The sequence below is a fragment of the Coregonus lavaretus genome (genome assembly GCF_964263955.1).
Source record: "Coregonus lavaretus genome assembly, chromosome: 15".
NCBI classification, from domain to species: Eukaryota; Metazoa; Chordata; class Actinopteri; order Salmoniformes; family Salmonidae; genus Coregonus; species Coregonus lavaretus.
Genome location: NC_140002.1, coordinates 26,365,670 through 26,391,861, shown reverse-complemented (window position 1 = coordinate 26,391,861; position 26,192 = coordinate 26,365,670). Strand labels below are relative to the sequence as shown.

Here is a 26,192-nt window from a genome sequence, read left to right as displayed (position 1 = left end):
ACCAGCTGACTGCTTCTTCCCTAAATAGTTATTGCATAGTTTGGAGCTGTGCTTTGGGTCATTGTCCTGTTGAAGGAGGAAATTGACTCCAATCAAGCGCCGTCCACAGGGTATGGCATGGCGTTGCAAAATGGAGTGATAGCCTTCCTTTCTCAAGATCCCTTTTACCCTGTACAAATCTCCCACTTTACCACCACCAAAGCACCCCCAGTCCATCACATTGCCTCCATCATGCTTGACAGATGGCATCAGGCACTCCTCCAGCATCTTTTCATTTGGTCTGCGTCTCACAAATGTTCTTCTTTGTGATCCGGACACCTCAACTTTCGATTTGTCTGTCCATAACACTTTTTTCCAATCTTCCTCTGTCCAGTGTCTGTGTTCTTTTGCCCATCTTACTCTTTTATTTTTATTGGCCAGTCTAAGATATGGCTTTTTCTTTGCAACTCTGCCTAGGTCAGCATCCCGGAGTCGCCTCTTCACTGTTGATGTTGAGACAGGTGTTTTGCGGGTACTATTTAATGAAGCTGCCAGTTGAGGACCTGTGAGACGTCTGTTTCTCAAACTAGACACTCTAATGTATTTGTCCTCTTGCTCAGTTGTGCACCGGGGTCTCCCACTCCTTTTTCTATTCTGGTTCGAGCCAGTTTGCGCTGTTCTGTGAAGGGAGTAGTACACAGCATTGTATGAGATCTTCAGTTTCTTGGCAATTTCTCTCATGGAATAGCCTTCATTTCTCAGAACAAGAATAGACTGACGAGTTTCAGAAGAAAGTTATTTGTTTCTGGCCATTTTGAGCCTGTAATCAAACCCACAATTGCTGATGCTCCAGATACTCAACTGGTCTCAAGAAGGCCAGTTTTATTGCTTCTTTAATCAGCACAACAGTTTTCAGCTGTGCTAACATAATTGCAAAAGGGTTTTCTAATGATCAATTAGACTTTTAAAATGATAAACTTGGATTAGCAAACACAACGTGCCATTGGAACACAGAACTGATGGTTGCTGATAATGGGCCTCTGTACGCCTATGTAGATATTCCATAAAAAAATCAGCCGTTACCAGCTACAATAGCCATTTACAAGATTAACAATGTCTACACTGTATTTCTGATCAATTTGATGTTATTTTAATGGACCAAAAAATTGCTTTTCTTTCAGAAACAAGGACATTTTTAAGCGACCCCAAACCTTTGAACGGTAGTGCATGTGTGTGTGTATATATATATATATATATATATATATATATATATATATATATATATATATACAGTGGGGAGAATAAGTATTTGATACACTGCCGATTTTGCAGGTTTTCCTACTTACAAAGCATGTAGAGGTCTGTAATTTTTATCATAGGTACACTTCAACTGTGAGAGACGGAATCTAAAACAAAAATCCAGAAAATCACATTGATTTTTAAGTAATTAATTTGCTTTTTATTGTATGACATAAGTATTTGATACATCAGAAAAGCAGAACTTAATATTTGGTACAGAAACCTTTGTTTGCAATTACAGAGATACGTTTCCTGTAGGTCTTGACCAGGTTTGCACACACTGCAGCAGGGATTTTGGCCCACTCCTCCATACAGACCTTCTCCAGATCCTTCAGGTTTCGGGGCTGTCGCTGGGCAATACGGACTTTCAGCTCCCTCCAAAGATTTTCTATTGGGTTCAGGTCTGGAGACTGGCTAGGCCACTCCAGGACGTTGAGATGCTTCTTACGGAGCCACTCCTTAGTTGCCCTGGCTGTGTGTTTCGGGTCGTTGTCATGCTGGAAGACCCAGCCACGAACCATCTTCAATGCTCTTACTGAGGGAAGGAGGTTGTTGGCCAAGATCTCGCGATACATGGCCCCTTCCATCCTCCCCTCAATACGGTGCAGTCGTCCTGTCCCCTTTGCAGAAAAGCATCCCCAAAGAATGATTTTTCCACCTCCATGCTTCACGGTTGGGATGGTGTTCTTGGGGTTGTTCTCATCCTTCTTCTCCTCCAAACACGGCAAGTGGAGTTTAGACCAAAATCTCTATTTTTGTCTCATCAGACCACATGACCTTCTCCCATTCCTCCTCTGGATCATCCAGATGGTCATTGGCAAACTTCAGACGGGCCTGGACATGCGCTAGCTTGAGCAGGGGGACCTTGCGTGCGCTGCAGGATTTTAATCCATGACGGCGTAGTGTGTTACTAATGGTTTTCTTTGAGACTGTGGTCCCAGCTCTCTTCAGGTCATTGACCAGGTCCTGCCGTGTAGTTCTGGGCTGATCCCTCACCTTCCTCATGATCATTGATGCCCCACGAGGTGAGATCTTGCATGGAGCCCCAGACCGAGGGTGATCGACCGTCATCTTGAACTTCTTCTATTTTCTAATAATTGCGCCAACAGTTGTTACCTTCTCACCAAGCTGCTTGCCTATTGTCCTGTAGCCCATCCCAGTCTTGTGCAGGTCTACCATTTTAACCCTGATGTCCTTACACAGCGCTCTGGTCTTGGCCATTGTGGAGAGGTTGGAGTCTGTTTGATTGAGTGTGTGGACAGGTGTCTTTTATACAGGTAACAAGTTCAAACAGGTGCAGTTAATACAGGTAATGAGTGGAGAACAGGAGGGCTTCTTAAAGAAAAACTAACAGGTCTGTGAGTGCCGGAATTCTTACTGGTTGGTAGGTGATCAAATACTTATGTCATGCAATAAAATGCAAATTAATTACTTAAAAATCATACAATGTGATTTTCTGGATTTTTGTTTTAGATTCCGTCTCTCACAGTTGAAGTGTACCTATGATAAAAATTACAGACCTCTACATGCTTTGTAAGTAGGAAAACCTGCAAAATCGGCAGTGTATCAAATACTTGTTCTCCCCACAGTATATATATTCAAAATCATTCAGAGGCACAAACAGGCCCTCTTTAATTCATGAGTAAATACATACACTGAACAAACATATAAACACAACATGTAAAGTTTTGGTCCCATGTTTCATGAGCTGAAATAAAAGATCCCAGAAATGTTCCATACACACAAAAACCTTATTTCTCTCAAATTTTGTGCACACATTTGTTTACATCCATGTTAGTGAGCATTTCTCCTTTCCCAATATAATCCATCCCCCTGACAGGTGTGGCATGTCAAGAAGCTGACTAAACAGCATGATAATTACACAGGTGCACCTTGTGCTAGGGACAATAAAAGGCCACTCTAAAATGTGCAGTTTTGTCACACAACACAATGCCACAGATGTCTCATGTTTTGAGGGAGCTTGCAATTGGTATGCTGACTGCAGGAATGTCCACCAGAGATGTCGCTAGAGACTTGAATGTTAATTTCTCTACCAGAAGTGGCTTCCAACGTCCTTTTAGAGAATTTGGCAGGACGTCCAACCGGCCTCACAATCGCAGACCATGTGTATGTCGTCGTGTGGGCGAATGTTTTGCTGATGTCAACATTGTGAACAGAGTGTCCCATGATGGCGGTGGGGTTATGGTATGGGCAGGCATAAGCTACGGATAACGAACACAAATCCATTTTATCTATGGCAATTTGAATGCACAAAAATACTGTGACGAGATCCTGAGGCCCATTGTGAGGCCCATTTATTTTAAGGTATCTGTGACCAACAGATGCATATCTGTATTCCCAGTCGTGAAATCCATAGATTAGGGCCTACTGAATTTATTTCAATTGACTGATTTCCTCATATGAACTGTAACTCAGTAAGATCAATGAAATTGTTGCATGTTGCATTTATATTTTTGTTCAGTATAGATTTGGGTTACCAAGGTGATTGTTACTGCCTTGGGTTACTTCTGGTAACATAAATTATACAAGGTTTTTAAAATAACCTCTTTGGTCCTCTACACAAAAACACAAGTTGAAGAGCTCCCTGGGTATCTAACATTATTCCATTTTATGTTCCGCCATCAAACTTTCTCTTTATTCTACAAACTCTTCCATAGTCACTGGGGTGGAAATAGGGGGCATTCAAGTTGTTATTCCTTAACTTAAAATTCAGGGCACTTCTTCCTTTTACCTTCTATTATGACTAATCTATTTCCAGTAAAAAAAATGCATTTGTTACTGTTTCTTTTCAAAGTTCTCCACAGCAACTCCTAGAATCTGCCAATCTGTTTTTGGTTGCTGGAAGGGGACAACATCTAAAAAGTCCCCTCAACATTCTATGACTTCAGGGAGCATCCTGACCTCCACCTAATACAAATAAAACAACAGTACACAGACATCACATTCCCCCCAATACAACCCCCATACAATACATGATTACAATGCATGGTTATGGCTCTTATTGGTTACTTCCGGGCTCTGAGGGCAACTCCCATCAGCCATTATGTGTTATGTAGCCCAAACATGACAGCGCAGTGTAACAAGTTATCGGTTTTCATTTCCATGTAAACAGTATTTGACCAGTAACATTCAAAAGTTTGTGCCATTCAAAAGTTTTAGAGAACAAGTACTTATTTGGGAGATAAAGGCAACTCATTTGATTCGATTTACAAGGATGTTCTCAGGGAGTTTCAAACTCTTAAAAAATAATGTTTTAATTTATTTTAAGCTTAGAGCACCACAGGGAAAAGATTATGTGAACTAGTACCTTCCCCTGTCTCCCTGTTATGGCACATCTCCCATTTCTTCCCAGTCAATGTAAATCTTAAGCCTTTTACCTGCCGAAACAGTGGCGCACTGGATCTTTTTTAGGCTTTTGCTAATAGGCAAGCCTGAATACACCCCCTAAGAGCGGCAGAGGAGTGTTAAGAAGAGGGAGGAGGGAGAATGAGTGCAACACGTTTCATCTCTCCACAGATTTCTTCATCTGTTGTAATTAATCGCATCTTTAAAAGAACAAAAAGTTAAATACGCCGCTGACACGCTGCCAATTAATTCCCGATCCGTTCGTTTCTGACGCTTGTCTCTCTCCTAAACTCAGGGGGTTTCAATTAAAAGTTTTGGAGGATGATATAAAAGCTCTTTAATGGTGTCCCTTTGTTCCCGGCAAAACACATTGTGAAAAATACATTCAAACCCTACAAATTACTCATGCTGCATGTAATCAATTTCATCAGCTTCTAGCAGTCAAGGTTGAAAACAGACAGGGGGACTAGGGAGAGAAGATCCGTGGAGAGTGACAGTCTCAGTCCGTTTAGTCTTGTTCTCTGATCAAGCAGAACAGTGCTTTTTGATACATGTTAGCCTTGAGAGAAACTGAGCGGAAACAGGCTTATTCAGTATCCACACCCCTCAGAGAGATACTTTCCCTCATGCTCAGTACTCACCCTGGTGTCTCTATAGGAGTGTACAGTCACGCCTCAGGGTTAGCTCAGTAGTACCAGTGATATGATATAACAACCAGGGAAGAATAATCTTCCCCTCAGCAGTAGGCATTGCCCGGGTTCCTGGGTGACACAGACAGGCTGTGACAGTCCAACCTGGGCACACACCTCTACTGCTGCCAGGGAGATAATGAGGAACAGTGGTGTACCTACCTACCTACTGGAAACACACGCAGATTTGTCTCTCATCAAATGGCCCACCTGCCACACCAGACCTAGACCCTGCCTGACCGGTCTAAACACCTGCCACTCTGCAGACAGACAGACAGACAGCAGCAGCTAGCATATTGTGGCTAATAATGGGCCTCATAACAGACAACTGAAGGACATTGGATTAACTCTGGTCCTCATTGTCCGGATTGCCTGTTGTTGCACCAATGAAACTCTCTGTAACTGACAGTGGAGATGGTAATCATACTCTGAACTACAATATGAGCTGGAAAACATTTTCCTGACTAATTGAAAAGGCCCTTGATATTGAGGTGACTCCTGTAACTGCATGCCACTGTCTGGTTTACCAGCTCTTGTCATCATGCCAGTGTCCCACCTGTAGGGATGTCAGGACAAAGCCAAGCCTCCTAAATTGGTCAATTGCCTAACGTCAATGTCACCACTCAGCAACCCCTTACAACTAAACATAATAGACTGGTCAAATAGTTCCACAGTGAAGAAGGTATTTTGACCAGTCAATAAAATCAAGACATCCTTTGAAATGAATGCAAAAAACTATATTTTTGGTACCAAATACAAAATATCAAAAACTTTCACTGGGGACGGGGGACGGTGGCAAAAATGCATTCTGAAATTGCATTTCTGTCCCCCCCCAGTTTTATCATTGCACTGTGATACAAAATGTGGCATCGGTGTGCTTTAGGACCATGCAGAGCTTGTAGTGTAACTGACATGTAACGCTAGCTAATGTTTCCTCCCCTCTGAACTGAGGCGAATGAATTAGCTAGCTAGTAGCTACCACTGCCAGTTCAGCTCTAGCCTCCTGTCAGATAGAGATATGAGGTGGCAATTATTACCATCTATCTAACAGCTGTTTGTATCAAAAATGAGTTGAAGCCTTTGTTTCGGCCCGTTTCAACAGAAGTAAATTAACTTGGCTAGCTTTCGCCAGTTGATGTACTTTTCGAGAGCGAGCTGGGCAAAAGTTGGCTAATGTTAGCGAGCTAGCTAGCTCACTAACGTTAGCTATTATTTTTGCCTCAATCCCACTAGACCTGAATCAAATGACAAAAACAGCAGCCAAACAATTGAAGACCGATATTATTTTTCAGTGCAATGTGAGTTTTTATTAGTCAGTATAGCAATGTAACGTTATTGATCTGTCAGTTTCCCTAGCTAATTCCCTACTTTTCACACTAATAAACAGCTCTAGAGGCTTCACTGTCATGGTGTACAGTCAGAACACAACACTGCTCATCATGTCTTAGCAGGATCAGATGGTGACAAGTGTCCCAGCAGGGTCAGACAGCCAGTACCCGCAAAACACCAGTCTCAACGTCAACAGTGAAGAGGCGATTCCGGGATGCTGACCTTCTAGGCAGAGTTGCAAAGAAAAAGCCATATTTCAGACTGGCCAATAAAAATAAAAGATTAAGATGGGCAGTCTGAGATATGGCTTTTTCTTTGCAACTAGAAGGTCAGCATCCCGGAGTCGCCTCTTCACTGTTGACGTTGAGACTGGTGTTTTGCGGGTACTATTTAATGAAGCTGCCAGTTGAGGACCTGTGAGGCGTCTGTTTCTCAAACTAGACACTCTAATGCAGGGGTGTCAAACGTACAGCCCGCGGGCCGGATCAGGCCCGCAAACGGGTTTAATCCGGCCCGCGAGATGATTTTTAAGTATAAAAAATAAAATAAACTGCTGTTCCAATTGCGTCCACTGGATGGCGCAATAGCAATTGTGTTAAGCAAGCAAACTGTTTATACCGGGGCAGAGCAAGTAGGTCAAGCACGTGCAGCCAATGAGCTACTTTGTTTTGCCCGCGATATTTATTACGGCTTCTACTTTTAACATTATGTGCTTTGGCACCCTCATTGCCCCAATATGTCTCTGTCAAAAAAGAGAAAAGTGGACGCAGAGTGCAGAGTGTTCCAAGAAAAATGGTCATCCTATTTAATCACGGAAATGAATGGGAAAGCTGTATGTTTGGTGTGTTCAGAGCATGTTGCAGTGCTGAAAGAATATAACCTTCGTCGCCACTATGTGAGTCTTCATGCCGACAAATATGACAACTTTCAAGGACAGCGGAGATGAGAGAAGGTGAATGAACTGTTGGCGGGTCTGAAGAAACAGCAGTCTGTGTTTACTCACAGCCGAGACATCAGTGACGCTGCAGTGAAAGCTAGCTACCTCATTGCTAATGAAATCGCAGTGGCTTCAAAACCATTTAGTGAGGGTGAATTTGTAAAAACATGCATGATGAAGGCAGCGGAGATTGTGTGCCCTGAAAAGCGGCAGGCTTTTGCAAATATCAGCCTGACAAGAAACACAGTTGCAGACAGGATTTCCGATCTTTCAGTGGATTTGGACAGCCAGTTGAAGCAAAAAGTAAAGTCATTTATTGCGTTTTCGGTTGCAATTGATGAAAGCACGGACATTACAGATGTTGCACAACTGGCCATTTTTTCATCCGCGGAGTTGATGACACATTGACCATCACCGAGGAGTTCGTGGAGTTGGTGCCGATGACAGATACAACGACAGCAGCTGATATTTTTACCGCACTCGTCGGCGCGCTGGACAGGGTCGGAGTGGACTGGTCCCGCGCTGTCAGCCTGGCTACAGATGGTGCGCCCTCAATGATCGGGAAAAAAGCAGGCGTTGTGACAAAGTTCAGAGAGAAAGTGCAATCTGCAAATGGAGGACGTGATTTTTTGACTTTTCACTGTATTTTGCACCAGGAGGCTTTGTGTTGCAAGTCATTAAAGATGGATAACGTCATGAAGGTGGTCATCCAAACTGTTAATTTCATCCGATCCAGAAGCCTGAATCACCGTCAGTATGACAGCCTTCTCAGAGAGAAAGACCACATCTATGGCCTGCCATACCACACTGAGGTAAGATGGTTAAGCCGAGGTGCTGTGCTGAGGCGTTTCTTTGATTTACGAGAAGAAATTGAACAGTTCATGGAAGAAAAGGGCAAACCAGTGTTAGAATTTCATTCCGCAGAATGGATGCCGGACCTTGCATTTATGGTGGATGTTACAGAGCACCTGAATAACTTGAACAAACAGCTGCAAGGGCGCAACAAAGTTGTCACGCAGTATTATGACAGCATACGTTCTTTCAAGTTGAAGCTGTCATTGTGGGAGACGCAACTTGCCGGTGGTGATGCAGCTCACTTCCCCTGTCTGAAAAATGTGTGCGCGACCCAACATGTGGCAGACATGAAGCGGTTCAAAGATAAAATAACTGGACTGTTACGGGAGTTTGAGCAACGCTTTCAGATGTATGTTTATATGTTTTTATGTTGATGTGCTATTGTTTTTAATTGATTTTATTTGTATATTTAACCTATTCTTGACTCTGTGGTTCTTGCACTTGTTTGGGGAACAGGATTTCATTCTTTTTATCTACATTTCTGCCTGAGAAATGACACCCTGATATAGTTCTGTGATCTGTGATATACTTCTGTGAATCACTGAGGCATTGTGTGTTTGTGTGTTCTTTGTCCTCAGAACTTTCAAATAACTTGAGGTGTTTTATGATTAATAGTGATGTTGTGCTTTTGGACACTGTCCTCAGGCTCCAGCTTTATGTTTATATGTTTTTATGTTGATGTGCTATTGTTTTTAATTGATTTGATTTGATTTGTATATTTAACCTATTCTTGACTCTGTGGTTCTTGCACTTGTTTGGGGAACAGGATTTCATTATTTTTATCTAAATTTCTGCCTGAGAAATGACACCCTGATATAGTTCTGTGATCTGTGAAACAGTTCTGTTAATCACTGAGACATTGTGTGTTTGTGTGTTCTTTTTCTTTAGAATTTTCAAATAAACTTGACGTGTTTTATGATTAATAGTGATGTTGTGCTTGTACTATTTTGGACACACTGTCCTCAGGCTCCAGCTTTATGTTGTATGTTGATCGTATTAAAACAAAGAAAACAATCTGAAGTTGTTGTTTTTAAGTTATATATACCATGATTTTTCCGGTCCGGCCCACTTGGGAATAGATTTTCCTCCATGTGGCCCCTGAGCTAAAATGAGTTTGACACCCCTGCTCTAATGTATTTGACCTCTTGCTCAGTTGTACACCGGGGCCTCCCACGCCTCTTTCTATTCTGGTTAGAGCCAGTTTGCGCTGTTCTGTGAAGGGAGTAGTACACAGCATTGTACGAGATCTTCAGTTTCTTGGCAATTTCTCACATGGAATAGCCTTCATTTCTCAGAACAAGAATAGACTGACGAGTTTCAGAAGACGGTTCTTTGTTTCTGGCCATTTTGAGCCTGTAATCAAACCCACAATTGCTGATGCTCCAGATACTCAACTAGTCTCAAGAAGGACAGTTTTATTCCTTCTTTAAATCAGCAGAACAGTTTTCAGCTGTGCTAACATAATTGCAAAAGGGTTTTCTAATGATCAATTAGCCTTTTAAAATGATAAACTTGGATTAGCAAACACAATGTGCCATTGGAACACAGGACTGATGGTTGCTGATAATGGGCCTCTGTACGCCTATCAGCCGTTTCCAGCTACAATAGCCATTTATAACATTAACAATGTCTACACTGTATTTCTGATCATTTTGATGTTATTTTAATGGACAAAAAAAATGCTTTTCTTTTGAAAACAAGGACATTTCTAAGTGACCCCAAACTTTTGAACGGTAGTGTATATGTGTGTTAAAAAAAGTTTAGTTAGTTATTGAGGTTGGGTGTGCAGGCGGCTCGGGCTGGCTGGGTGGTCTAGCTGAAACGTGATATTGAGGATGTGTTAATAAAGACAATCAAAAGTTTTTGTACTTAATTTTTTTAAGAGTTGTTTGTTTGTTAGGCTGGTTAAAGGTGCAACACAATATTGATTATTGAATGACCTTTGATCTAGTTCAGTTATCGATCACTTAAACATCAATGATTTAATAATGATCTCTTACCTAGCTTGATGACTGACATTTTATTTACTTTTTGATGTTCTAAATAGAGACGGCTAGAAGGGCCATGGGTCATATTGGATTGTGTATATATATTATTTTAAATACAAAACCCCCCCAAAAAACAATATTCTTATGGGTACTTTTATCAACATTAACAACATTAGACCAAAGTCATTTCCTAATTGGTCTGTGAGATCAGGGGGCTTGATTTAATGTGTCTGGCTCAGTGACAGACAGACCAGAACTCTTTAGGGCCTTTACCCGTTCTAACTAACAGGTTTTTAGAACCCCAGATCAACTGATTGTTACATGGTCTATGGTCTCAGGAATTCTCAGTGATGTTGTTGGGAAAGATCACCATCTACAGTATATCTATTCACTCTAATCATATGTTTGTTCTAGTCGATATACCATGTGGAAAGTTGGCATCAGTTAGAAATATGATAAGATCTACATGGAAAATGCAACCGATGTCAATTGTCCAAATCAAAGCAGGAATGTGATTATATTTGGATGTCATCAACGGGCTGTTTTCTGGTTAACCTGCCGATTGCTGCGGAGAACAGAGAGGAGGCGGCAGCAGAAGCGGCACACTTCTGCAGTAGAAGGTCATACATACACCTTTAGCTTCATTGACATGCAGTGTTATTGAAGACTCCCTTTCCACTCACTCAGGCTCGGCAGTAATTTAGCACACAATTAACTGGCTAATTCAATGTCTGTTAGCACCAAATTAGCAAATAATTAACCCACACACTGTATGACACTGACAGATCTAATTGAAAGGCAGCTAATGACTCATGTCAATAGATGTTTTATGCTCTCTCTCTCTCTATCTCTCTCTCTCCCTCCCTCTCCCCCCTCTGTCTCTGCATTGCAGTAAACAAAAATAAGAGAAAATAGAACAGATTTGTGTGGTTAGAGTAAAAGGTGTTAAACACAATAGCGTTCTCAGTGAAAACAAAAACCGCTCTGTAATTTAACCCCCTTTTTGCCTGAGGCGTCTCTCAAAGCATCAGTGAGTTACAGCAACAATAAACCAATATTGCCTGTCGGTCTGCCGCACAGAGCCTTACAACAGCATCCACTAGTATCCACTACACACAAGACAAAGAAGACTTCACTCAGACTTCAGCTCCAAATTAAGATGGAGCTCAATAATCCCTCCATGGAATGCCTGTCCTATTCGCTAGGATAAATAAATATAGCATTGCTAGAAAAGGATGTACTTTATTAGGAGGTACCAGTAAATCTATGAGATCTATAATTATTTCATGAGAGGGAAGACCCCAGGGCAAACTAACATGATGCCTCACTAAATGTCACCAAGGGGGCAGGTTCTAATGCGGAATCCCAAACTGGTCCCTTCCCCTTCAAAGCTGAGGGAGTGAAACATTTGACCCTAATTAGACCCTCCAATAGCCACTTAGACCAAGCCAGCAGGCTCCAGAGCGGAGTTCTATTCCAACATGCACCGCGATATGTTTGGAGTTTGCACAATTAAATAGAACATAATTGATAGGCGTGCCTAATTTATATGTGTGCGTTTGTTTCCGATTTCGGGTCTCATAAAACAAATGAAATACCTCCCAGATTAAATATTACTGAGGTTTAAATCTTGTAAAATGGCAGGGGGGATTTGTTCATTTGAATTTCATGCTTGTTATATTATTTAAAAGTGGAACATGAATTGCATAATTTAAATCACGAGTGCATCCCGAAGTTGATGGGTTTATTGAGCCCCTAGCCGCTCTATTAAAAGTCACCCTCAGACTTTCGTCACATACACGTAACAACAGAGGGCCCTCCAAACGAGTCGGTAGGCTGGAATAATGGGACAATTCGGAGTACAACACATTTCTCATCCCTGGATTGAGGTACGTTTTCCCAGCCATATCTCGCGCCGGCTCTGTGGTGTCTTACTCTAAACAGGAAGTCTGTCGGACCCAAGTGCAGCTGTAAGCAAGCGTAGGGTCGGAATCTATGCTGGCTTGAAGTACATCATGCTCTGTAGCAGTTGGATGAGAACCTAGGTGGCATCCCAAATAGCATCCCAGCAGCTTTAGTCTGACTCCAGATGAGCTTAGATTCTGCCTCTCTGAGGAGCTGTGCTGTGGTGGAGAAGGATGATGAATCCTGCCTGGGATTCTGAGAGCACCTGTCTATCGCGTGGCAAGACTGCCCCCTGGTGAATCCCTGGAATAGTAGGCCAGTCAGAAAACCTTTAAAAATGTAATCTGACAGCTACAGACTTGGTAGCCTTAGAATGATGATTTTGGATTAATACATCCAGATGAGTGAAAAATCAGTTTTCGTGAAGTACCCTCCTAAATTGCAGTGGATCTTTCTATCAGCAATAGGCAATTCTAAGTGTTATTTTCTATCAGCTCAAGTTTATTATTCCAATTTCCTCCACAGCTTAATCAAGAAGCAGCACCACACCACTCACTCATTGTTTAAGATTAAGCTGTTAAGCCCCTACAGGAGATGGCAGTTAAGGCAATCACTTTCAATCTAGCAAGTGTCTACTGAAGGGATCTTGAGTCTCTGTTTAAACACTCACTGGTAAGACTAGAGAGGCCCTTTAGCAGCACCACAAGAGCCATTACAGAAGCCCTAGACTGCTGGGGTTGCATCTTGGCACTACGTGCTCCATAAATAATGGCTGTGCACAGCCGGTCTTCTCATAAGCATGTACAGTGTGTTACTGTCGACTAGAGACTTTCTTTGGTTTGACTGTCTAGCTCTAGTACACATGCTCCCTTTCAGAGAGAGCTCGTAAAGTTCTGTGACCTTTCTGTATGGCAGCTAGAGGTTAAACAGGTGTTTCGCTAACAGGGCTCGCTCACTTCGCCCCCATTATGCAGCTCTGATCCAGCAGCACCTGGGATGGGGGAGGGTGGGTTCTTTAAGCTCATAGCTCAGGATGTGATGGGCATCCCCTGCTCTGTAAACCACTTAACCGTGGAGACCTGGGAGCGGGAGGGAGCCCACAGCCAGAGACAGAGGAGCCTCCAGGTTAGAGTTGTCGTAATTAAAGCTAATATACCCAGCATCCATCCACCCCTAGCCCTCTGACTAGAGCTACATCAAAGACAGCCCTAATGAAGACGGTTCAAAGACAAACCAGAGGTCTCCCTGTCTCTCTTGGACACAATCAGCAGCAGTCAAGCAGTTTAGAAAGTTAAAAAAACATTCTTGAAATGAATGAAGTGCTCCGACTAGGTCGTATAATAGCTGTTTAAGAACCTGTCAAACGAGGTATAATGATGATAATAGGTAAGTGGTTGGTATGTCTAAGCAAACACTTCTCCTGGCTGATTATAATTGAGACAGATGCCTTTACTGATAGCAGGCAGCCGATGCTGTATTCTAGCTCAAAGCCCAGCAGTGGGATTGGCAATAGAAGGCCCCTGTGCGGTAAACTGTAGCATGGCCCCAGAGGGACACACTGAAAAGATAAACCTGGGGGCCAAAACCACTAGACCTCTGACAGGAATCTGTCTAATTATAACTCTACTGCAGAGATAGGAAACTCTGGTCCTGGAGGACTGAAACACCTCAGGTTTTCATTCCCTCCATCTAAATCAGGGACTGGTTTAGACCTGGCACACCAGATGAGTGCAATTAACTACCAGTTAGAAGAGGACTGTATGGGATTCTACTGTCCCAGTGAAGCATGAGTACCATTACCTATACATTAAGCAATAAGAAATGGTCCAATGCAACCAGATAAAGAACACTTGAAATAGATGGATTACAATAAATCTTAATGCATTGCTTTCATAAAAATCATGAATATGCTTCCTGTAAAAGCAGTATTGGTATATTCGCAAGGCTAAACTTCTCCGCTGTTTTGGTCCCGCAGCTATCACGTTGCAGCAGACTGAAGCGTGCCTGTGCGCAGATACTCTGTGAGTGCATCGTCTTGCATTGCGCTCATCTGCAATATCTGTGGTTCATCCTGCTTCTTGTGGCAACATCATATCGATGAGTCACAGTTTAAGTTAACTTTTTTTATACAAACAAGATGAGTGTACAATACTATACAAAAACACAATGTTAAGGTCACCTGATCATTTCAAAAATACCTTCTTTTTTTTGCTGGGAAAGAGAAGACATGCAGCTGAGAAAAATATATGTTCACATTGGTCAAGAAAACAGACCTATAGCATATTGTATCTTTCATTAGCTACAAAACGCTGACATTGCATACACACTACAACATACAGCACATATTGAAAATAACACTCATATCTAAATCTACAACCCTGCTCCAGCCCCAGTGCTCTCTCCACTTGCAAGTCTCTGTGTCTATAGTCCGTGGAGGCTGGTGCCGATGATGTCCATGAAAGTGGCTTCTATCCAGAAGCAGAGCTGGACATCTGGGTCGGCCCCACCCAGCTCCTCTGCTTCCCTATGGGGAATGCTCAGCTTGGACTGGCCCCCTCCTGGTACCAACACCTCCCGGGGCTTCTCCTTCAGATACTTCAACCCTGAGGGACAGACGGAGGGGTGGGGCAAATAGCGGGAGGGGACGAAGGGAAGGAGGGAGAGAGAGGGAGAGAGGAGAGATGGTTAGACCATAATGTATTTGATTTGATTTATTAGGATCCCCATTAGCCAACGCCAATGGCACCAGCTAGTCCTACTGGGATCTGACATATAATGAAAAATACATTAAACAAAATACTTTACAATTTATATATGTTAAACTAAGTTGATGGATGCCAAGAGTGTGCAAAGCTGTCATCAAGGAAAAGGGTGGCTATTTGAAGAATCTCAAATATAAAATATATTTTGATTTGTTTAACACTTTTTTGGTTACTACATGATTCCATATGTGTTATTTCATAGTTTTGATGTCTTCACTATTATTCTACAATGTAGAATAGTAAAAATAAAGAAAAACCCTTGAATGAGTAGGTGTTCTAAAACTTTTGACCGGTAGTGTACATGTCAGTACATACACACAACAAGTAGGTCACATGGGGGAGAGGTGTTGTGCCATGAGGTGTTGCTTTATTTGTTTTTTGAAACCAGGTTCGCAGTTCACTTGCGCTATATAAGATGGAAGGGAGTTCCATGCACTCATGGCTCTGTATAATACTGTACGTTTCCTTGAATTTGTTCTGAACCTGGGGACTGTGAAAAGACCCCTGGTGGCATGTCTGGTGGGGTAAGTGTGTGTGTCAGTGCTGTGTGAAAGTTGAGTAATCAAACAACACATTAATGTTTCTTATAAAAACAAGAGCTGACACAGTCAGTATTTCCTCAACTCCAAGATATAATATTTTACATTTATTGAATTCACCTGCTGCCTTGATACACCTTTAGAAATGACTATATATGGTTCAGGTTCGGTGTTTGGGTCAACTCTAATTAAATTCCTGGTAGTTGAATCGGACATAACATTTCTCCATTGAAGTGCACTTTTCTGTTGAACTCCTGAATGGACTGACATTTTGGTGAAATCGACTGGGAATCGACCACGTCTCTGATGTAGTTTCACTAATGAGTAAATCTATGCAAGCATTCCAAAATATCAATCCAGGTCATGGTCTTAGGCTTCTCCAATAATTAGGTCCAACACTACTCAAATCAATAATAGGGGAAAAGACTTGAGTGAAACATGGCAACTAGAATGAGATGCATAGTATATTCTGAGGCACACAAAAATACATTTTTATTTAATCTCCCAGACAAACACTAGTGATGTGCGGGTCAGCTGTTTGTTCACCCGCACGTAATTGCTTATAACCCATTCGCAACCGCCCGACTATATGTGATAATGTGAAAATCTGAGGCCCGCACCCGACCCTAACCCACAAATGTAGAAAATGTGCAATTTCTTAACAGTCTCTGTCTCTGCTTATCATTTCCGACATTTTGGTAGGCTGTGTTAGTCGACTTGTTTATAATCAGATACTTCTTCTGTCATTACTTGTTGTCTAGAATACTAAATAAACCCTTGCTCACCAGAATAATAGAATGAATGCTTCAATCTAGTTGAGATCAGTAAAGTTCTGTCATCTCTGCTTCTTTCGTGCAACAAAGGTGTTGGTAGCTCAGTTGGTAGAGCATGGTGCTTGCAACGCCAGGGTTGTGGGTTCGATTTCCACGGGGGGGCAGTATGAAAATGTATGCACTCACTAACTGTAAGTCGCTCTGGATAAGAGCGTCTGCTAAACGACTCAAATGTAACATGTTTAGGGACCGGGGAGAAAGATTTACTGTGCTACATTTTCAAATGCATCTGTTTAACTGGTTTTAAGGAAATTAAAAGCTGTTCAAACTACCCAACATGTTTTTTATATGATTTCAGTTCAGCTTGGATGCATATTTTTTTATGTGATTGAAATACTATCACCACCACCTTTACAGATGGTCCCTAACCGCGCATTCATTCTCTCAAGATGCTGAAATAATGAAATCATATTTCTCCACTCCTGTTCCCGAGACTACATTTACATTTGGTGTATCATTTTACTGCAAGAAAAGCTTAATTCTGCAGGAGTTCATATTATATTAGGCTATGTGATAGGTTATAGACTTACAGTCAGTGTCCAGATTTCCGTTAGGCTACGGTTCCATTTAACCCATCTGAACAGTACATTTCCCTTGATGTGCCATTTTGAAATCCTTGTCCTTGAATTTGTATAGCACTTCACAATCATCACACATAACATATCATCCTCTTTTACCACTTCATCAAATCTTTCCCTTCGATTTATTTTCAACTCTCCATTTGCAGTTTTTCTCTTATTGAATTAAACTTTTTGCCTCAGTGGATGGACGTTAACTTTTTCTGCCCAAAAGCATTTGGCAAAAGCCGTATATTTGGCGAGCATACAGTTAGGCCCTAAAGCTTAGGCTACGCACTAATGCCAGATAAAAAATAATGAAAGAAACACCTCAACGTCTCTTCATCCACACAATAATTCATGACCTAAACCCGTCCTCCCTGCGGATAAAACCACAGGGACTGCAGTTTAAGAGTCAACCCGTGCATCATGAACACACACACACAAACTTACTGGCGATGAGCGGGTCGATATCCATGTCCTTGGTGGCCACATCAGAGGTACAGACCTGTCCCACCTGCACCAGCAGGGCCGCCACGTCATCGTAGAGCGGAGGGAAGGCCTGGCAGAACGGCACCTGGCACCACAGTGGGCATGAAGAAGGAGAAACGCTTGGCACGGGTCAGCACTGAGGGAGAGAGGGGGGGTGGGGGGTAGTGGTAGAGAAAGACAAAAACACACATATGAACAGGAGGGGAGTGAGTACAAGTTGTGCCTAAACCTAACAGAAAAAAAGGCTTTCATGAGTAATACTGCACTAACAGAGACCCACCAGGAGATGGCAGTAACATAACACAGTACAGAGAGGGAGCCACTGCAAGTAGGACATGTAGTACGGGGAGGGAAAAGAGGGGCAACAACAGGGTAGAGAGATGCGAGAGGTAAAAGGAAAGGGATGGATGGATGGATGGATAGATAGAGGGAGAGAGCTGACCTGTGAGCAGGGTGGCCATGACGCTGAAAGCCAGATGGGCCACGCTGAGGGACTTGGGCAGGGCGTACTGGGAACACAGGTGGCCTAGACGATCCCGCAGGTCAAGAAGCTGGATGTGGAGGTCCTGGGCTGGCGTGGTTACACGCGGTCTGCGGTTGTGAGGCCGGTTGGACGTACTGCCAAATTCTCTAAAACGACATTGGAGGTGGCTTATGGTAGAAAAATGAACATTCAGGAGAAATGCTCACTAATAGGGATGTAAACTAATTTGTGGGCAACATTTTAGAGAAATTAGCTTTTTGCGCATATGGAACATTTATGGGATCTTTCATTCAAGCTCATGAAAAATGGGACCAACACTTTCAGTATAAAACACAGGGCTAATGTAGCTCAGGGATGAGGAGATAGAGGGCCTTCACTGTTTCTTCAGCTGGGGCTGGGCCAGCAGCTCAGGGATGAGGAGATAGAGGGCCTTCACTGTTTCTTCAGCTGGGGCTGGGCCAGCAGCTCAGGGATGAGGAGATAGAGGGCCTTCACTGTTTCTTCAGCTGGGGCTGGGCCAGCAGCTCAGGGATGAGGAGATAGAGGGCCTTCACTGTTTCTTCAGCTGGGGCTGGGCCAGCAGCTCAGGGATGAGGAGATAGAGGGCCTTCACTGTTTCTTCAGCTGGGGCTGGGCCAGCAGCTCTGGGATGAAGTCCAGGCAGATATGGATTGAGGGAATGCCTGCCACGGTCATAGGTATTAGAGCTTGTGGGTAACCCTGAGAGAGAGAGAGAGAGAGAGAGAGAGAGAGAGAGAGAGAGAGAGAGAGAGAGAGAGAGAGAGAGAGAGAGAGAGAGAGAGAGAGAGAGAGAGAGAGAGAGAGAGAGAGAGAGAGAGAGAGAGAGAGAGAGAGAGAGAGAGAGAGAGAGAGAGAGAGAGAGAGAGAGAGAGAGAGAGAGAGAGAGAGAGAGAGAGAGAGAGAGAGAGAGAGAGAGAGAGAGAGAGAGAGAGAGAGAGAGAGAGAGAGAGAGAGAGAGAGAGAGAGAGAGAGAGAGAGAGAGAGAGAGAGAGAGAGAGAGAGAGGAGACAAAAAGAGAAGGAAATTAAAGGAAAAAAAGGTTTGGTTTTCTCCAAGCAGAACTCGGCTAGGTGAAGCGAACGTCTGTGCATTGCACTCCCTTAAAAAGGCCTTCGCCTGAAAAATAAGAAAAAAAGCAATATTACTGGTTGTCCCTCTTGAGACACCGTAGCAACATTAATCCAAGATAAATCAAGAAATCTGTAATGAGGTCTTAGTCGCGCAATTTTACATCTAACTAAACAATTTATTTTATTTTTTTTGTTTTTGTTTGGTGCAGTATGTTTGGTGCAGTATTTCTCAAGTGAAAAACCTTGCATGAAAACTAGTCGTCTCTCGTTGAATGATAAACACTTAATTGAAGAATCCCGTCCATAGTTTCCACTCCTACTAGGAGTAGTACTGTTGACCAATCACAGACAAAGGGGCATAGACTTCGACTACCCAACTTCGACTTGCCTCGAAAAAAAGAAAAGTGTGCTCTAACAGCCGAAATAAAAAACTGCCGAACACCAAAACGAACAACAACGTCAAAATGTCATCATAATAGATGCGCTAAATGTTTAGACTGGGAAGCATGAGACAGGCATTAGTAGTGCCTTTGACTGAGGTTCTTCTGTATTGTGATGTAAACACACACACACAGCAGCAGCAGCAGCTTGTGTGCGCAGCATGGATCCAGGCGGGCAGGATTACTGCGACAGAGAGGCAGGATTGGGTTGATGAAGTGAAACATATGGCAGCGTCCTACTACTGGGACTGTCTGGGACTGCTGCAGTCATTCAGGCTGCAGGCAACGGATTCCCCTCTCACCACTCAGGCACAGATCACTGACAACAGCACTTCTGTGGCACACTTATGACCTTATGGTAGATGCCATTTTGTTATGTTGTTTGTTATGACTAAATGCTTCCATGACATGTGATCATAGCTACATGATCATATCAGATCTTGGAGCCTTATCGACAAAAGGGCTAGAATTTGAGTTTAGAATTTGGCAAGAACATCTCTTCTACATAGTAGAAGTGTTTACCTGGAAGTGCACCAGCTTGGCGATGTTGGGGTCAGCAATGAACATCTGGTGCAGCAGACAGCAGATGAGACACTGCAGTGGGGGTCAACGCCCTTATCACCACCAGTGAACACACAGAGGCTGAAGGCCAGAAGAGCTGACCTACCAGTAGCCCTGATCCATTCATTAACTAGGATCACTACACAGAGAGACTGGAGTCCTATCCAGACATTGAATCCATTTGCTTTCAATATCATTAATTTAGGATGTAAAAAAAATGATTGATTGATACACTCGAGAATTGTACTATCCAGTGAGCCAGCTCTTACCATAACCCTAAACTTATAGTGCTGACCTGCGGGGCATGACGGTGTTGAGGGCAATCCAGAGCTTGTTGAGGGTCTGGGGGGATGCATCGGGGGAAAGAGTATTTAGCGGGAGACGAGTGGAATCTTAATACAGTATATTTAGGGTTGGTTTCCCGGACACAAATCAAACCTAGTCCTTGACTAAAAAGCACTTTCAATGGAGCTTCTCAATTGAGATTTTATCATCCAGAACCAGGCTGTCTCTGGGTTGGGGAAACTGGCCCAGAGTGTTATAGAGTGGCTTGATATAATCTAGTCTCCTTTCCTTCCACTCCACTGATCTGAAACCAGATGACAGCCTGAAGGTGATATAGCATAGGTCAATGGTGAGGCTTGCTTTCATTTGTCCAGTTAATTCACATCAACATGGATGGAGGGAACAGATGGCTTGGGTAGAAAGGAGAGCTAGAGAGAGTATAAGCCTCTCTCCAGTCTCAACTCCTCTCTGTTCATACAGTTAAAAAGGTCAACCTCCCCAACAGGGGCTGTTAATATCACCAGGATATAAAAGCACTGCTTGCATCCCAGCCTCCACTGAGCAGCACAAAGCCTCAGTTCTGCTGCAGTGTAGGAGCCCTCCTCTCTTTCTCTGTATTCCTCTCCTTCCTCTTTCTGTCTACTGTAATCCTCTGGGCCTTCTCCCTCTGTCCCTTCCTCTTTCTGTCTACTGTAATCCTCTGGGCCTTCTCCCTCTGTCCCTTCCTCTTTCTGTCTACTGTAATCCTCTGGGCCTTCTCCCTCTGTCCCTTCCTCTTTCTGTCTACTGTAATCCTCTGGGCCTTCTCCCTCTGTCCCTTCCTCTTTCTGTCTACTGTAATCCTCTGGGCCTTCTCCCTCTGTCCCTTCCTCTTTCTGTCTACTGTAATCCTCTGGGCCTTCTCCCTCTGTCCCTTCCTCTTTCTGTCTACTGTAATCCTCTGGGCCTTCTCCCTCTGTCCCTTCCTCTTTCTGTCTACTGTAATCCTCTGGGCCTTCTCCCTCTGTCCCTTCCTCTTTCTGTCTACTGTAATCCTCTGGGCCTTCTCCCTCTGTCCCTTCCTCTTTCTGTCTACTGTAATCCTCTGGGCCTTCTCCCTCTGTCCCTTCCTCTTTCTCCCTCTCCTCCTGTTCTAAAAACAGCTACTTGTCTCAGTGGCACATCAGTGAAATTACATAACCACAAACAAAACCTCCATGTTAAGATTCTCATTTAGAAAAGGTCTCTTTTGAATGTTGAATTAAATCGTGTGTAGATTATTTCCCTCCTAATCAGATGTAGTTTTACAGATTACATTACATTAGGTTAGCGGTGCCTTGGAGCTATGCAGGAGTAGTAGGACTGATTCCGTGACAGGGAGAAAGTGTTTAGTCAGGGGTTTGCATCTCAAATGGCACACTATGCCCTACATATTGCACTACTACAATAGTACTGCACTATATAGGGAATAGGGTGCCATGTGGGACGCACACATGATGATCAATCAGGGGGCTCCATCTCTCTATTAGAGGCTAATAGCAGCATGATAATTCTCCAGACACTGAAGCCCTTACTGCATGATTACAATACACTGTTCCTAAAGCTGTCTGAATCTCCTCTTCATAACATGACCCTGTGTTTATCCCACTCACTAATACTGACTCTATACCGCCTCTCCTGTGTTGACTCCCAACTACCCTCCCATAGCACACAATACACTCTTTACTGAGCTCTTTCTAGGTCTTCTTCACCAACTATCCCCATAAAATCAGATGTAAACTCGTCATTCCCAAAACTGTTTTCTCTCTCCACCCCAACCCTAAACCCCTTTCCCCACTTCCCACTCCCTCACTCTCCCCACCCCACTCCCTCACCCTCTCCAGTCTCACCGTGGTGGAGTTGTGTCTGGGAGTATCTACAGGTGTTAGAGGTGAGCAGCATCCTCCGGAGCAGAGGCAGGGCTCCGGTCAGCTCCTCCTCACACACCCAGTCCTCCACCATACACAGGTGGGGGTAGTTGGTGACCAGCAGACGCAGCAAGGCTGTGGAGGCCTGGGGGGAGAGGAGTTAAAAGACACGTCACATTAAAACAAGCAAAGGAAAAAGAACGCTGACCCTGAAGGTTAATACGCTGAAACAAGTTGGTTTGAATATTGTCCTCCAAAATAATACATAGTGTTACAAATTGGCAGGTAAGAATGGCTTGCATTAGGTTGATAGTAGCCTACACTAAACACTGGCTACCTGGCAAATGGGTGCGCACCTGAACTTCATGGAGCCCCTAAAGAGAAAGTGTAGCAGGTTAATCAGTACGCTGACTAGCTGCTTTCATAACATTAACAAAAATCAGGTAAAACAATATAATCAATTGGACTTTACAGTTAAAGTTACAAATTATACAGTTTTGACACTGATCTGGGTGCAAAGTCTTTCATTTGAACCAGTATCTGGGCAAAGGAGGCGATGAATATGACGAGATCCCCTCTCTGCCCAGAAAGCTACCATTCAAGCTGCATGCAACTATTGTCATTTACTGCCGTTAAACCCGGTATGTACTTCCAAAAAAGGTGCCTCTTCGGTCAAAACCAATACATTTACATTTTTTCGGTTGCTTTTATTTTTATTTTGTTTATTTTTGTACCTTTCTTGGAAGTACATACCGGGCGTAACGGCAGTAAATTATGATAGTTGCAGGCAGGGCAGGCATATTTGGTGAGTAACTACTGTGAGGGAAAAAAGTATTTGATCCCCTGCTGATTTTGTACGTTTGCCCACTGACAAAGAAATTATCAGTCTATGTCAGTGGGCAAACGTACAAAATCAGCAGGGGATCAAATACTTTTTTCCCTCACTGTAATGTATTTTTACATTATAACACTTGCAGAGCTAGTGAATGGTCGCTTTCTGGGCAGAAAGGAGATCTCGTCATATTCATTGTCTCATTCATCGCCTTCGCCCAGATACTGGTTCAGCTTTAAATATGACAGATTAACAATATGTACATTCAAAGACACGCCAACCCCTTCTTACTGTAATAAGTATTTAGGGATACCCTGTACATTTGATGTACTTACCCCCCAGCTCCTGTTGTAGGCCCTGGGCCTGGGTGATTAGGTATTTGATGGGGATCTGGTCCATGAGTGTTGCAGAGTACGACTTGGGCTTCCTCTGAATCAGAGCTGAGGTGAGAGGAAGTTAGAGGAGAGGTTAATTTGGCCCTGTTGTCTATTTAAAACACCCAGTGTGAGTGCTTCCAGAGTGGGGTGATTCTTCACTGACATGGCATCATTAACACACCGCCAATGGGAATCATTATCTGCTTGGAAGGTGCCTCGGCACTTAGATCAACCACAATTAAGAGGAGAGCAGAGCACATGCATAAACTAACACTTATATAAATGAGGACTAACGAAGGGTGGGAAGACCTCTTATCATCCAAGAAATACTGACTCTGCTGTGTAGTAGGTAACACTAGGGGTGTGGCAAATATTACATTTTGTCAGCCAGTTATTGTCATGCAAAAGCCTGCCGGTCTCATGGTAATTGACCGTTAACATAAACACGTTCAGGCCTCCACGCATACAAGCAACATACAAGCTGCTGATGTGTGCCTTTGGAACATCTACATTTTAAAAAGTCAAATAAATCAAATTTAAATATGAACCATCACAATAAATCCATAATTTTTTTGGGACAGATCTAAAGAAACAATATATGAAGAAAATGTATTTCAGAAGAACAGAATATGAGTTGGCCTACTGTATGTTATCTGGCTTTGCGCCATGCTGTAGGCTTGTTCATTTAGCAGACAAGATATACTTATACTGTAAGTCCCGTGCCATTTTTTTATATTATATGATTTTATAGTAAGAAGAATATAATTGAACTTTGCTGAATAAAATAGAAAGGATATTTTTTCCATTCCAGAGTGAGTGTGCATATGAGATGGCTATGTTGAGCTTAAAAATGATAATTTGAAACTGGTCCTATATGCTAAATTTAGAGTTACTTGGCAACTTTAGTTGTGAACGATAAAAACCTTAGAATGTCTTACAAATCAAAACATATAATGGGCGTCATGATGCAACTATAAGCTAAAAAGATGTATCAAAAAAAGCTTCCGCTCTGTTCCTTGCCTCAGGCTGCACATGCTGTTCTCTCATCAAGTGATCATATTTTCAACCATCAGACTATTCTCAATTTAATCTGGTCATTACTAATATGTAAAATTAGTTTCAATTTAAAATGGCCCATTATCACGTCATCTGTATGCACTTGAATAGCGAATGGAGGCCGCTTTCCCGCAGGTTTGTTTTTTAAATCATGCTGGGCAGGCTACTCCGGTTATTTCACTCCATGCATCAACCACTGTTTGAGGAGCATGCACTGATTGAGGAGCATGCAGCCTCTCATTGCGCGACAGGTGATATTCTGCCCAAACTCTGTATTCTATGGGCTCTCCAGTCCTGTTTTTTGCAGCTACCCAGTGCTTAATTTGGGAAACCAAGTGAAATCTGTTCGGGTACATCGATAGTGACATGTTTTCACAACAAAACATATTTCCTTAAACTGTTGGCAGCCCCACTCTCTGCGCGCTCGAGAAAGGAATGAAGGAGCGAGAGGAGGAGATGGAAACGCACGGTGGTGAGATATTCTGTAGCTAAAGGTAATGTGTCAGCCTATTAAATTATGAAAATATAAAAAATGCCCTATTACTAGGCTATTCAAAATCAAATACAAATTCACAATAATTGTAGGCTAACTCTGTAAAGTCGCCCTGAAAAATCAAATGAACCAACAACCTATATGTTCTCTCCCAGACTCATGGATGGAAAGTTTGGAGCGTAGCATAAAGTAACCAGACCATCCAGTACGCATAATAATACAGTCCACAATCAAAGGCGATTACTAGAATGTGTTTAATTTTGGGGGAGAGGCTAGACCAATTATGTACCAAAAACATCTTAAATCAGTTTTTTGTATGTTTTTCTGCCGTGCGTAACATGCACTTTAACCCCCCAAACAGTTTCCTAGTAGCTTAACAACAAAGGAAAAAGCCTGCCTTTTTCTTGGCTCCCTGACACACGCTCTCTCTCTGACCATCTTCAATGGAGGAGAAAACAACGAAAGAGTCAGAGGAAAATAATAAGCAGCAACAGGGTGGCTAGGAGAGAAGCCAAGTGTGGCTGAATGAATGGAGTTAAGGAGTAGCATACACTATTGTAAATAGCCAGGAAGAGATACTGTACAGTAGGATATGTACCGAGTTGTTTAATATTGGCCAGTAGAGCCTCTTCATAGGACAGAATATAGTAGAGGATGAGGAGCTGTGTGGTGATGCTGTATCTGGAACGCATCCCTCGACCACCCTCGCCCTGCCAGAGAGAGAGACAGATAGAGATAGATAGAGGGGGAGAGAACGAGACGGGAGAGAAAGAGACAGTAGAGGTCAGGGGCAGGTCACCGCAGAGTGTTCTACACTGCAGGGCCAATGGACCACTAGCGACAAATGGCCTCTCCTTCTAGGGCGACCAAGGCAGAATAAAATAATCAAGTGGATGACGGGGAATCTATACGGTATGGCTGATGTATGACATCATTAAATATCATATCAGTCAGTGACTGCTGACAGCCCAATAGCTCGGGGAGACCATAATGATATTAAAGGCAATTTATTCCCAATGGCCTCCAAACATAACGAATGGCTGGATTAATTGAAATGGACCAACTATCATTTGATGTTAAAAATGTCTTTACATGGTGCTTTTATATCACTGCTTGCTTTAAAAATGTGCACCATTCAGCAAATGTGTAAAAACCTT

At 42.9% G+C, this 26,192-nt stretch overlaps 1 pseudogene across 1 annotated transcript in view; it reads right to left on the bottom strand.

Moving 5' to 3' along the window:
* Positions 1 to 14,768: 14,768 nt before the first annotated feature.
* LOC311143086 (integrator complex subunit 2-like) overlaps positions 14,769 to 26,192 on the bottom strand; it is a 55,659-nt pseudogene continuing 44,235 nt past the window's right edge. Inside the window, exons 8-16 of the transcript in view lie at positions 25,634 to 25,745; positions 23,445 to 23,549; positions 22,260 to 22,422; positions 20,402 to 20,448; positions 20,068 to 20,139; positions 18,628 to 18,734; positions 17,973 to 18,081; positions 17,492 to 17,666; positions 14,769 to 14,950 (exon numbers count right to left, since the gene is read on the bottom strand). The product of the transcript in view is annotated as an integrator complex subunit 2-like (transcript). The remainder of the gene's footprint in view (positions 14,951 to 17,491; positions 17,667 to 17,972; positions 18,082 to 18,627; positions 18,735 to 20,067; positions 20,140 to 20,401; positions 20,449 to 22,259; positions 22,423 to 23,444; positions 23,550 to 25,633; positions 25,746 to 26,192) is intronic.